The 13,035-nt window shown below is 35.4% G+C and overlaps 1 non-coding gene across 1 annotated transcript; it reads left to right on the plus strand.

Annotated features, from left to right (window-relative positions):
- The first annotated feature begins 12,041 nt into the window (after nt 1–12,041).
- LOC140858226 (small nucleolar RNA R71) lies at nt 12,042–12,148 on the plus strand. Its single transcript, XR_012141795.1, has one exon. It is a non-coding gene; the product is annotated as a small nucleolar RNA R71 (small nucleolar RNA).
- Nucleotides 12,149–13,035: the final 887 nt, after the last annotated feature.

Below are 13,035 nucleotides of genomic sequence, written 5' to 3' on the forward strand. Positions count from 1 at the left end.
GAATTTAGTTTGAGGAAAGATGAGATATTAATTAATAATTTTGAAATTTTTTAATAAATTATTTTTTTTTTGATAAGATGGATTATTCAAACTCTTTTAATGTGAATATATCTAGGAAGCGTTTGGTATGAGGTGATCCATTTAAGATCAAGAGTGATATGGGTAGAGATGATAAGATCATTGTATTTGGTTGCATCCATGTGTGGCATTGATTTTAAATCATATTTATTTCTCAAATCATTTTTCAATCTAGTGATGGGATATCCGTCATCAAGCTCGAGAATCTAAGATTATCTTCAGACAGTGATCTTGAATTGAAATATAAAGATAAAAATATTCTTTAGTTTAGCAAAAAAATTGATATATTAATATATTGTTAATATATTATATCAATTATATATGTATGATATTATATTATATTTGATATTGTATATTATATTTATGATATATACCATATTATAGTATATTATTAATCATATTATTGTCATATTATGATTCAATGATAATTTTAAATTAGAGTAAAAATATCTTATTATACTTTATATTTATATAATAAAAATATTAATTTTATAATAATAATTAATATATTTTTATAGGTTTAATAACTTATAGGACTAATAAATATATTTATAGAATTTATTAATTATTAACATATTAATAAATATAGTAATATTTTATTTATAATATATTATATATAATTAATAAATATATTTTTATGGAATATATCATGAATAATTTTGGTATTATATAATAAGTAATCTTGGATTCTCATGGAATACTAAACAGGTTATTCATGAATATCCGAGGATTTTTAATCACTAAATTATGGCCTACTAAATACGATAATCTTAGATCACTAGTGATCATATCATCACAGGATTTAGATCATTAGTGATCTTAGATCACCGTGGTGATCCCATTTGGGTTACCAAATACTATCTTAAGGTGATCAAAAAATAAAATATCCCTAAGAGAGTTGGGAATCTTATATAAGTCAGTCTAAAAGCACGATCCAAAATACTCCATGATAAATACAGCTATTTAATCAGCTACAGCGTTCGCCTCTCGGAAGATGTGTTTGATGGTAAGGTCTGCATAGTCCGACAGCATAGTCGTAATGTCATGCAATAGGGAGTGACTAGTGTCCCCCGGCATATACCTCTAAAGTCAAGACACTACAGTGGCCGAGTTACCTTCAATGAATAGATGATTAGTATGAAGAGTCTGACGCGTATAAGTAATCCTAACCCATATGGCCTAAAGCTCTGTAGTAGGAACGGACGGATGAAAGAGATGATTGCCTTTGACTATTATAAGTCTGCAAGCATAATCGTGGATCACAAAATCAGCTCCACCACTCCTACCTCTGACGCTACTGTCGAAGTTGACCATAAGAAATCTCGGAGGAGGAGGCTCCTAGATGATGAACTCTCTATAGGCCGCTGCATAAGCAGGTTAGAAGTCCCAGATCTCCGAGGGTCTTGAGGTCACATGAATCACCTCAACAGCCAAAGTCAAGGCTCTCTCCAGAATAAATCTTGTCGGACATCTTCTGGCCTCAAATATTAGGGTATTTCTAGATAGTCAGATTTGCTAAGCAATATAGGCTACCTGAATGTCAATCGGCCTCAATGCTTCGGTGCTAGAGGTGGGCATCGGGCCAGGCCGCCCATAGGTTGGCCCAGCTCGGCACAAATTGGGCTGTGCTTGGCACGGCCCGTCAAGTATTGTAGCGGGCCATGCCAATACTAGAGGCCGGGCTGGGGTTTGGTGGCTCGCGGCCCAGGCCCGGCCCGGCCCTTTAGGGCATGGTCTGGCATGGCCCGCTGTGCAAAGCACAGCACGGCACATGCCCAGGCCCGGCATGGCCTGCGTGACAGCCCATATGGCACGGGATGTTTTTAAAATTTTTATTTTAAAAAATAATTTTTATAAAATAAAATAGATTTGGGACTTGGAGGATAAATTAAAAAAAAAGGAGATATTGATTTTTTTTTTGTAAAAGTAACAACCACCTTGTAATGGTGGAGGATTTGGTATGAACCCCTACTAGTTTATTAATATAAATCAAAATTATACAAAAGAGGGAGAGGAGCTAGGCCTGATCTCCAAAATACAATGAGGGAGAGAGAAAAAAAATAGAGGTGACTCATCTCAACAAATTAAAAATAAAAATGTACAATTTTAAAAATTAAGAATTAAAAATAAATCTTACTAATTATCTGTGCCGTTTATGTTGTCCTCATTATCAGATCCAGTATCATGTCCTCCTCTGTTTGAAGTCTCGTCTTTGCATCTAGCTAATCTTTGAAGCAGAACAGCATCTCAACTGTCTCACCCATCATCCTGCTCTTTTTTTCATCCAGAATGCGTTGACCTACACTAAAAGCTGATTTTGATACTACTTTAGATATCGGTATAGCTAAAATATCACATGCAATTACAGACATCATAGGATATTAATTTTCTATACTCTTCTATCAGGCCAACATCTCAAGATTTTTTATTTGATTTTCATCTATTGTAGAAGAGATTTCATTTTGTAAATAAAATTCTAATTCATTGCTTAAAGATGAAGATGCAGATGAAAAAGATGCATGTGAATGTCTCCTTTGTGTAAGAAATGAGCAAACAAATGATGAACAAGAGGTACTAGAAATGGGTTGTGAAGATGATGCAGACTGTCTAGATCCACGAATTTTTTCATCATATAATACAAAAATATCATAAAGTAGCTGAGTTACCTCAGCTTTAGATGCTTCGAAATCATGATTCATATATTTATCAATTTCATGAAGTAAAATATGTATGCCACTTAATTTAATCTGTGAATCAAATACAGCAGCTAAGTTATGCATGGGACATACCACGTCCCAATACTGATTCCATTTAGTTTTCATTTTATGAATAATAGACATTCAAACATCATAATATCTATATTGTGCAAATTGACTACAAATTATATATGCTTGTTGTAAACATGCACAAGAGGTTGGAAAATAAACACCAGAAAGAGTATTTGTAGCATTATAAAAACTAACTAATTTTTTTTTAATTTTTTTTTTCAATCAGTTTTAGTCAAAATAAAGCCTAATCTACGATCATTTATATATGTATTTAACAGATTTTTGTATGAATATGCATCATAAATTATTGTATATGTAGAATTTCAATGAATAACTATATCAAGTTTAAATTTTTTGAAATGCTTACCATGACCTAGACACAATTGTTTAAATTCTTATAATTATGCTCTTGAAGATTAAATAAAAGATACTGTATTTTTAATTCTTGCAATTATATCTTGAACAATATCCATTCTAGCTTGAACAGAAAGATTCAAAATATGACATGCACATCTAATATGAAATAAATTTTCATTAAGAATAGAATGAAAAGAGTCCTTCAATAATTAGATAGCTAAATTATTATTAGATGTATTATCAAATATAACAGACATAATTTTATTACTAATACCATATGTAGCTGCAGTTTGATAAATAGCATTGGATATTTGTCGGTCAGAATGGGAATAATCAAAAAAAATGAAAAGTAAGAATATGCTTATTTAATTATCAATTATTGTCTATATAATGAGCAGTGACAGAAATAAAAGACATACTATCTACAGATACAATCCATATATCAAAAGTTAACAATATTTTTGCATTTAAGATAGAAAAAATTTCAATCAAATTATCCTTCATTATTAAATAATTAGTCATAGCTACTCTTCTAAATGTACGTCTACTAGTTCTTCTGTAAGTGGTTGTAAAGCTGATTGAATATACTCTTCAAAATTAAAAGATTCATATATACTAAAAAGTAATTCATTCCTAACTATCCATTTTACAAGTATTTTTTTTTATTTTAATAATTGTAAGCAAAAATTCCTACAAGAGCACCCCCTTATGTATTAAGGATGCTTTGAAGACGAGAATCACTTGCCCTATGAGACTCTTAATGTCTCTTCAAATAGTCAGTTCCTCCAGAACTTGTACAATTATATAATTTGATATATTTTTATATTTTATCTTATAGACTCCATCAACTAAAACTTATTAAAATCATTCTATACAATACTGGTCCTCTTATGGGAAGAGGATCCAGCTTCAACAGAAGGGGCTTCAGAGGGAGTAGGAAGAGTTTCTTTCTCCTTAAAAATTAAAAAAAAAAATCAGATTGCACGGGGACAATATTCTCATCATCATAATTTGCTATCTAAACTCAGTAAATACAAAAAAAATAAAATAAACCCATAACCAGAAAAAAAAATTGAGAAGAGCTGAAGAGGAAGAAGAGGTAGAGTAGAGAGTTGGAGAGCCGAAAGAAGAGGGTTAGATCAGAAGAGGAGAGTCGAAGAGAGTAGAGCCAATAGAGTAGAGCCGAAAGTACTTCCTCTTAAACTTCATCCTCCAAAAGGAGATGCTTCTTTCTTTGTATAACTCTTGAATTGCTAAACTATAATTGCTACTTATTAAAAATTGAATGAAAGAGAGCAGAATTGCTAGAAGAGAGAATAAATAGGAGTAGAGAGATTAGAGAGAGAGAAGATTAGTTTGATGAATTGGTGTAGTGAGAATAAAAGAGGAGGACCTTACTTATAGAAACCCAAAACTTTCATTTTTCTAAAATACCCCTCAATCTAGTCCTTTTTTGCTTGTTAGAGGGTCGAAATGGTCATTTTCCAAATATAACCATTATAACCCCCCAAAAAAAAGATTTTAACCATTATGGACCGGGTCTGGCCCGCAACGGCCTTCAACGGACCGTGCGTGGCATGGCCTATAACGGGCTCAAACGAGCTATGCCAAGCACGGCTCGTTTGGACAGATTTTTTTTTAAAAAAATAAAAGGGCTGAGCCATCAGGCCCGCGAGCCTGACGGGCCATGGGCCGTGCTTGGCATGGCCCGTCAGGCCCCAGGCCTAGGGCCATACCAAATCGAGGTCAGGTGTAATCAGACCGTGCCCGGCAAGGTCCGTTTATAGAATGGTCGTGCCCGATGATGTGCAAATCTTAAAATTTATAAATAAAACCGCAAGCGCACGGTGTGCAGAGTAGCACGACCAGCGAGTACGGGTCGATCCCACAGAGATTTGGTTTAAAAATGATTTTCAAATCTATGCTCAAGCGAGCTTTAACAAAAATCGAAAGTCGAAAGTTGTTTGCTAAAGACAATAAGACTAAGGATCTAGGATTTTTGAATCCACTAGATCTAGATTAGAGAATTCTATCTAGAATTTTTCTTATTGATCCTAACGACTACTCCTCTTGTCTTTCCCAAGCATAGATTATGAAGGGACTAAGGCCCAACGATAACCCATCAAGATTCTTTACAGGGGAGTAGTAACTAGGATCCCTTAGGATTTTCTCCTCCTATGCACTGAATCAAGCATGAACTATGAAGGGACTCTGATCCAACTGTAGTTCATCCAAAATTCTTGACAAAAGAGGAAGAAAAAGAAACCCTAAGAAAAAGAAAGAACCCTATGTAAAATCCCTACTCATGATCTAGCTTCATCGCAAACCTTAGAAGGGATGCTTAGCTAGACATGATCTAAATCTACTTGCAAAATTTAAATGCAGAAAAATAAACTACCCTAATTTCATAAATTAAACTATCCTAATTGCATAAATTTAAATTGCATAAATTTAAACTAATAACTACTAATTGCATAAAATTAAATTGCATAAATTAAACTATCCTAATTGCAAGAAAAATAAATTCATAATGTAAAGAGATGAAATTGCATAAAATAAGATTTTATATAAAAAAAATTTATTACAAAAATCTCAAACTCGAGGCTTGAGAAGAGAGCTAAAAACCCACTATCTAGGGTTACAAGCTTGATCGGAAGGAAGAATACATAAAACAAGGGCCTTTGGGGGCTTTTTATAGGCATTTGGGGGTTATAAGGTTTTCAAAACTTTAGATGTGGGACTAAGAGGTTTTAGAGGGTTGTTAGGGGGTTTATGTGCCCGATGGGTCCATGGTCCATGCGTCTGTTGCTGTGGACAGGCGGCTAACCAGATCACCAAATCAGTTGATTTTTGACCAATTTTGATCTGATTTGATTCGGGTTTGACCCAATTGAGTCTTCTTTCTTCATTCTTCAATTCCTGGGTCAATTTAACTCCGTTTTGCATAAAATTTACGCGTTGGAATCCTCTTTCCTTGTTCTTTCTATTGATGATCTCTTCTTCTGCAAAATATAATAACAAGTATCAATTTCTTAATAAAGTTAGATAATTTAGATATTAATTGATACTTTTTATGTCAATTTGTGACATAAATCACACCCCCCAACTTAATCATTGCTAGTCCTTAGCAATGTACCAAAATAAGATCATATTCAAAAAGATCCTTCTTTGCAAATTAATTTAAGATCGAAATTCAAGAAGTTTTCTAGTATTACTAAGTAATGAGCTTCGAATTAGAATCGGTAGTCAGTCTACTTAGAAGCTTTCTTAGAGTACACTTAAAGTTTTATAGCACTTGTGTGAGTGATAACTAACTTAGTATTTCAGTATTAACTTGTACAGGCCAATTGTATCATTTTTCATAACTTAGTTCGATTAATTTTTTATACACCCCAGATTAAACAAAGAACTAAGGTAGCTTTCACACTTTTTTTTTTTTTTTTTTTTTTTTGCTGAGCATCCTGGCCTTCCCACCACCGTTTGACGCAATCTCAACACTTGACTTAGGTGAAGAGACCCGGTTACTAAGCTTAGGGCAATCCACATTTACTCTGTGTTTTGTATTTTATTTCAGGCAGGTACCTCTTTCCTTAAATTCAAATTTCTTCAATTGAGTGTAGAAAAAATTATCTAATTTAAATAATACTCAAATCCTTAATTGGCCTTACAATTAACACCTACTTTACCTTGTTAGTGTGCATGTACAATTGGAAGTGCTAATAGTCTTTAAATGACCTAAGCCACCAAGAGTCTAACCAGCTAATCTTCTCCGTGACTCACTACATTAGCAAATACTTTCTAACTTACTCTTATTTCTTTTATAGATTAATTTATTTCATATATATATATATATATTTTATTTTTTTTACATAATATATTAAATGCAAGAAATAACTCATAGTGGAAGGAAAAGGAAATGATAACACCTGATTTTGTTCAAGCTCTCCCCCCAACTTGACCGACATTGTCCTCAATGGAGTTTATCTAATTTATTTGTCCTAAGCAAACTGAAAACAAAAAAGCATTAGAAATTAAATAAGCTGGGTTGCCTCCCAGAAGCGCTAAGTTTTATGTCTTCAGCCAGACCAAACCTCGAAGCAACTTAATCATCAGGCATCTTCAACAGTCTTGACAGGTAATTCTAAGAATGGTTTTAATCGTTGACCATTAACTTTAAAGATAACACCATTACTTGGGTTTTCAATCTCAACAGCTCCGTGTGAAAAGACTTTCTTTACTAAAAATGGTCCCGTCCATCTAGACCTAAGCTTTCCTGGAAACAGATGTAATCTAGAGTTATATAAGAGCACCTTTTGTCCGATATTGAAAGTTTTTCTTATAATTGATTGATCATGAAATGCTTTGGTTCGTTCCTTGTATATCCTTGCATTTTCATAGGCTTCATTTCTAAGTTCTTCTAATTCATTCAATTGAAGCTTCCTATGGTTTCCAGCATCGTTCAAATTTGTATTTAGTTGTTTGATGGCCCACATGGCTTTGTGTTCTATCTCAATAGGCAAGTGACATGGTTTACCAAACACAATCCTATAAGGAGACATTCCTAGATTGGTCTTGAAAGCGGTTCGGTATGCCCAAAGTGCATCAATTAATTTCAAAGACCAATCCTTTCTATTGGCACTAACAGTTTTTTTCAGGATCTGTTTGATTTGTCAGTTTGACACTTCAACTTGCCCACTAGTTTGAGGATGATATGGTGTGGCTAATTTATGGGTGATATTATACTTTTTCATCAATGTTGCAAAAGGTCGGTTACAAAAATGGGTTCCCCGATCACTAATGATTGCCCTAGGAATACCGAAACGGGAGAGAATATTTTCTTTAAGAAACTTAATGACCATTTTGCTATCGGGTGTTCTACATGCAATTGCTTCTACCCACTTTGAAACATAATCAACCGCTACTAGAATATATTCATTTCCAAAGGAATTTGGAAATGGTCCCATGAAATCGATCCCCCAAACATCAAAAACTTCAACTACCAAGATTGGGTTGAGTGGCATCATGTGTCGCTTGGTGATTCGACCCATTTTCTGACATTGAGCACAACTTTTACAATATTCATGAGCATCCTTAAACAAATTGGGCCAATAAAAACCACATTGGAGAACCTTAGCAGTAGTTTTCTTAGACACGAAGTGACCCCCACATGCTTGATCATGACAAAAAGATAAAATATTCATGACTTCGTTATCTGGGATACACCTTCTAATAATTTGATCAGGACATTGTTTAAAAAGATAAGGATCATCCCAAATGACATACTTCACTTGGGCAAAGAATTTATATTTATCCTGCTTAGTCCAATGAGAAGGTATCTTACCTATGGCTAAATAATTTACAATATCAGCAAACCAAGGTTCAGTAGACACAAACATGAGTTGCTCATCTGGGAAAGATTCATTGATGGGTGGTTCACTAGATGGTGCGACTGAAATTCGAGATAAATGATCTGCTACAACGTTCTCAATGCCTTTCTTGTCCCTAATTTCTAGGTTAAATTCTTGAAGGAGCAAAATCCATCTGATTAAGCGTGCCTTGGCATCCTTCTTTGCTAGGAGATGTCTAATGGCTGAGTGATCGGTGTAAACAATGGTGTGGGTCCCAACCAAATAAGATCTAAATTTTTCTAAAGCAAAGACAACGGCAAGGAACTCCTTCTCAGTTGTGGTGTAGTTAAGCTGCGCATCATTTAAGGTTTTACTTGCATAATATATCACTCTAGGCAGCTTATTTATTCGTTGACCTAAGATTGCGCCCACAACATGATCGGACGCATCACACATTAATTCAAATGGTTCAGACCAGACAGGAGGATGAATGATTGGAGTTGATACAAGTGCATTTTTTAGAAATTCAAAGGATTCCAAGCACTCATGAGTAAATTCAAATTTGGTATCCTTTGCCAAAAGATTAGTCAGTGAACGTGCTACTTTGCTAAAGTTGGCAATAAACCTTCTATAGAATCCAGCATGACCTAAAAATGAACGTATTTCTTTCACAGATTTAGGTGGTGGAAGACTTGCAATTAGATCTATTTTGGCCTTGTCCACTTCAATCCCCTTTTTAGAAATGACATGGCCAAGAACTATTCCCTGTTTGACCATAAACTGATATTTTTCCCAGTTGAGAACTAGGTGCTTCTCCTTACATCATTCTAGAACTAATTGCAGGTGATTCAGACACTCGGAGAAGGTTAGGCCAAAAACAGAAAAGTCATCCATAAAAATTTCTAGAAATCGTTCTATCATATCTGAAAACATGCTGATCATGCATCTCTGGAAGATTGCCGGTGCATTACATAGTCCAAAGGGCATTCGTCTATAGGCAAAAGTACCAAATGGATAGGTGAATGTAGTCTTTTCTTGATCTTCAGCGGCTATGGGGATCTGGTTGTAACCGGAGTATCCATCAAGAAAACAGTAAAACTCTTGTCCGGCTAGTCTTTCCAACATTTGATCAATAAATGGCAAAGGAAAGTGATCTTTCCTTGTCGCAGCATTCAACTTTCTATAGTCTATACAGACCCTCCATCCCGTTTGGGTCCTAGTTGGGATAAGTTCGTTTGCATCATTTTGGACCACTGTTACCCTAGATTTCTTGGGTACTACTTGAACTGGGCTTACCCAAGAGCTATCAGAAATAGGATAAATTATTCCACTATCTAGGAGTTTCAGAATCTCCTTTTTAACTACATCCTTCATAACTGGATTAAGCCTTCTTTGGGCTTCTCTTGTTGGTTTAGCCTCTTCCTCTAAGTATATTCTATGTTGAACTATAGAAGGGCTTATTCCTTTGATATCTGCAATGGTCCAACCTATTGCCTCTTGATTTGCTTTTAGAACTGACAATAACTCCTCCTCTTGCTTGGGATCTAGGTCTGATGTAATAATTACAGGCAAAGTTTCTTTGGGTCCTAGATATGCATACTTGAGATGTTCTGGGAGGGGCTTCAGTTCTAAAATGGGTGCTTCCTCTATCGATAGTTTAGGTGATGAGTTCACCATCTCAATGATTGGTTCAGTAGGAAGTGTCGATTCCTGATTAATCTGATTTTCTTTAAGTATTTCATTGACATCCTCAGACTCATGGATTAACCAGGGGTTAGACTCTAGATCGACTTCATCATCACTAATGTCAATGGATTCATAAATACCATCTTGGACTATATTGACATCAGCATGAGAAGAGGATTCCTGTTCTAAATTAAAAACATTAAGCTCAATGGTCATATTTCCAAAGGATAACTTCATTAGACCATTTCGACAATTGATTTCAGCATTGGCCGTAGCTAAGAATGGTCTTCCTAAAATGACAGGTATATGTCCTTTAGGATTCGCAACTGGCTCAGTCTCTAAAACAATAAAATCTACAGGAAAAATAAAATTTTCAACCTTTATCAGAACATCCTCGACCATTCCCTTAGGGATCCTGAGAGATCTATTGGCTAATTGTAATGTGATCCCAGTAGGTTGAAGTTTTTCTAATCCTAGTTGTTCATACACCGAATATAGAAGGATATTCACACTAGCTCCTAGATCTAGCAAGGCCTTTTTTATATTGGTTTCTCCAATAACACAAGAAATTGTTGGAGCTCCAGGGTCCTTATATTTAATTGGCACATGGCTAGATAGGTATGAACTGACACTTGCAGCCAAAAATGCTTTCTTTGGTACATTAGTGGTCCTTTTCCTAGTGCAGAGATCTTTTAAAAATTTGGCATAAGTTGGAACCTGATGGATTATATCTAAAAGAGGAATATTAACTTGGACTTGTTTAAATACCTCTAAAATTTTGTCTAAATGTTCAGATTTATTGGATTTCAGTCTGTTTAGAAAAGGAGCTCTAGGACTTTTAAGTACTGGACTAGGTGAATTTTCAGTTTCTGGTGCTTGAGGTTGAAAGGTAGTAGTTTTAGAAGGTGACTCGGCAGATGAGTCAGCTATATCATCAAGTGCAACTACCTTATTGTCTATTTATTTTCCTGATCTTAAGGTATGAATGGCATTTACACCATTAACTTGGTTTCCTTGTTGGGGTCGTGGACCATTTTGGTTCCTAGGATTTGGCTCAGGTTGGCTAGGTAACCTACCATGTTCTCGTTCACTAATGGTCGAAGCCAGCTGACTTACTTGCATTTCCAAACGGGCTATAGCTTGGGTGTTATTATTTATGAGTTGACCCGTGGTTTGCATAAAGCTGGTATGTGTCTTCATCATGGCTTCTAGGCTTTTCTCTAAAGAGGTAATTTTCTTGTCATTATCATGGAAGCCTGACGGGTTGTTCATTACTAGGTTGGACCTTAGATTTTGCTGATTGAAATTTGGATTGCCTATATTAGGATTCTGGGACCATGAGAAATTCGGGTGATTCCTCCAACCTGGGTTATATGTGGGTGCATAAGGATTGTTCAATGGTCCTTGATAGGTGGCATTCACCTGTGCACACTCATTCGAGTAGGAACATTCTTCTAAGACATGGTCTGGTGCATTGCACCCTTTACACATGGGTGCAGATATTTGATTTACATTGGCTGGTCTCTGTAATTCTAAGGTTTCCAATCTACGTGTTAAGGTTGCAATCTTGGCCTCTGATGTTAGGGTTGATTGAATTTGATGCATTCCTCCTCTTGAAGGTGTAGCTTTATCAGGTTCCCTAGTTGTTTCCCACTGTAAATTTTTCTCGGCTAGGTCTTCTAAGAATTGCCAAGCTTCAGTAGTTTCTTTGTCCATAAATTAGCCTTGGCACATGGACTCTAGCATGATTCTTGAGTTTGAATCTAACCCCTCATAGATGATCTGGCATAGTCTCCAAGTTTCTATTCCATGGTGTGGGCATTGGGTCAAAAGATTCTTGAAACGATCAAAGTACTTCCAAAATGATTCACCAGCTAGTTGGTAAAATTGATTTATTTCATTTCTAATCCTAGCTGTTTTATGATGGAGAAAATATTTTTTTAAAAATATTCTCACAAAGCCCTCCCAGGTAGTGATAGAATAGTTTGGCAGACTATAAAGCCACTTCTTAGCATTGTCCTTAAGGGCAAAGTTGATTAATCTAAGTTTGACCTCATCCTCTGTTAATTGCAGTTTCATGGTTGCACATACCTCCTCAAATTCTCTAATAAATATATAAGCATCCTCTAATCCTGTGAATTTTGGAAGCATATTTATGATTTGAGGTTTGATTTCAAAATTGTTAGCTGTGGGTTGTGGCAACCTGATACAAGATGGTTGGATGGAGCCAACTGGATAACACAAATTCTTAAGGGTCATGGGTTGGATTGGTTCAGCCATTGGAACAACAAAAATTGACTCAATTCTAACTAGACGATCCGACACTCTTCTCCACACACGAGGTGTACGGTTCTCGATGTTTATACATTTTTTTTTTTTTTTCAAACAAGTGAAACAATAAATTAAACTCAATCTATCCTAGGGTTAACCTAAATCTAGACAGTTCCTAACTTGTTCCAAGATGACCCTTCAAGCCTTCCAAGTGGAGATTGATCAACTAGTTAGCCAGGTAAGTATAAGAGGTGGGAGGTTCACTCATCGTTGCCTTTCTAGACACCAAACGAGTTGGCCAGGCCAGCAACTGAACCAATTTAACAAACCACCCTCAGGGACTTGCCTAGACACCAACTAATCAAACAACTCAAACTTGGTAGAACTCTTAGGGTTCCTTGTCCTATTGAGCTCGAATTCCTTAAGATTGACGTCTAATTGATTTTAAGATTAAAGGTCTAGGTAATGCAATATGATGAAGATGGTTTTTGGGCTAAGGAAGGGTAATGAAATCCCCACCTTATCTT

Source organism: Elaeis guineensis, chromosome 5, assembly GCF_000442705.2.
Source record: "Elaeis guineensis isolate ETL-2024a chromosome 5, EG11, whole genome shotgun sequence".
NCBI lineage: Eukaryota > Viridiplantae > Streptophyta > Magnoliopsida > Arecales > Arecaceae > Elaeis > Elaeis guineensis.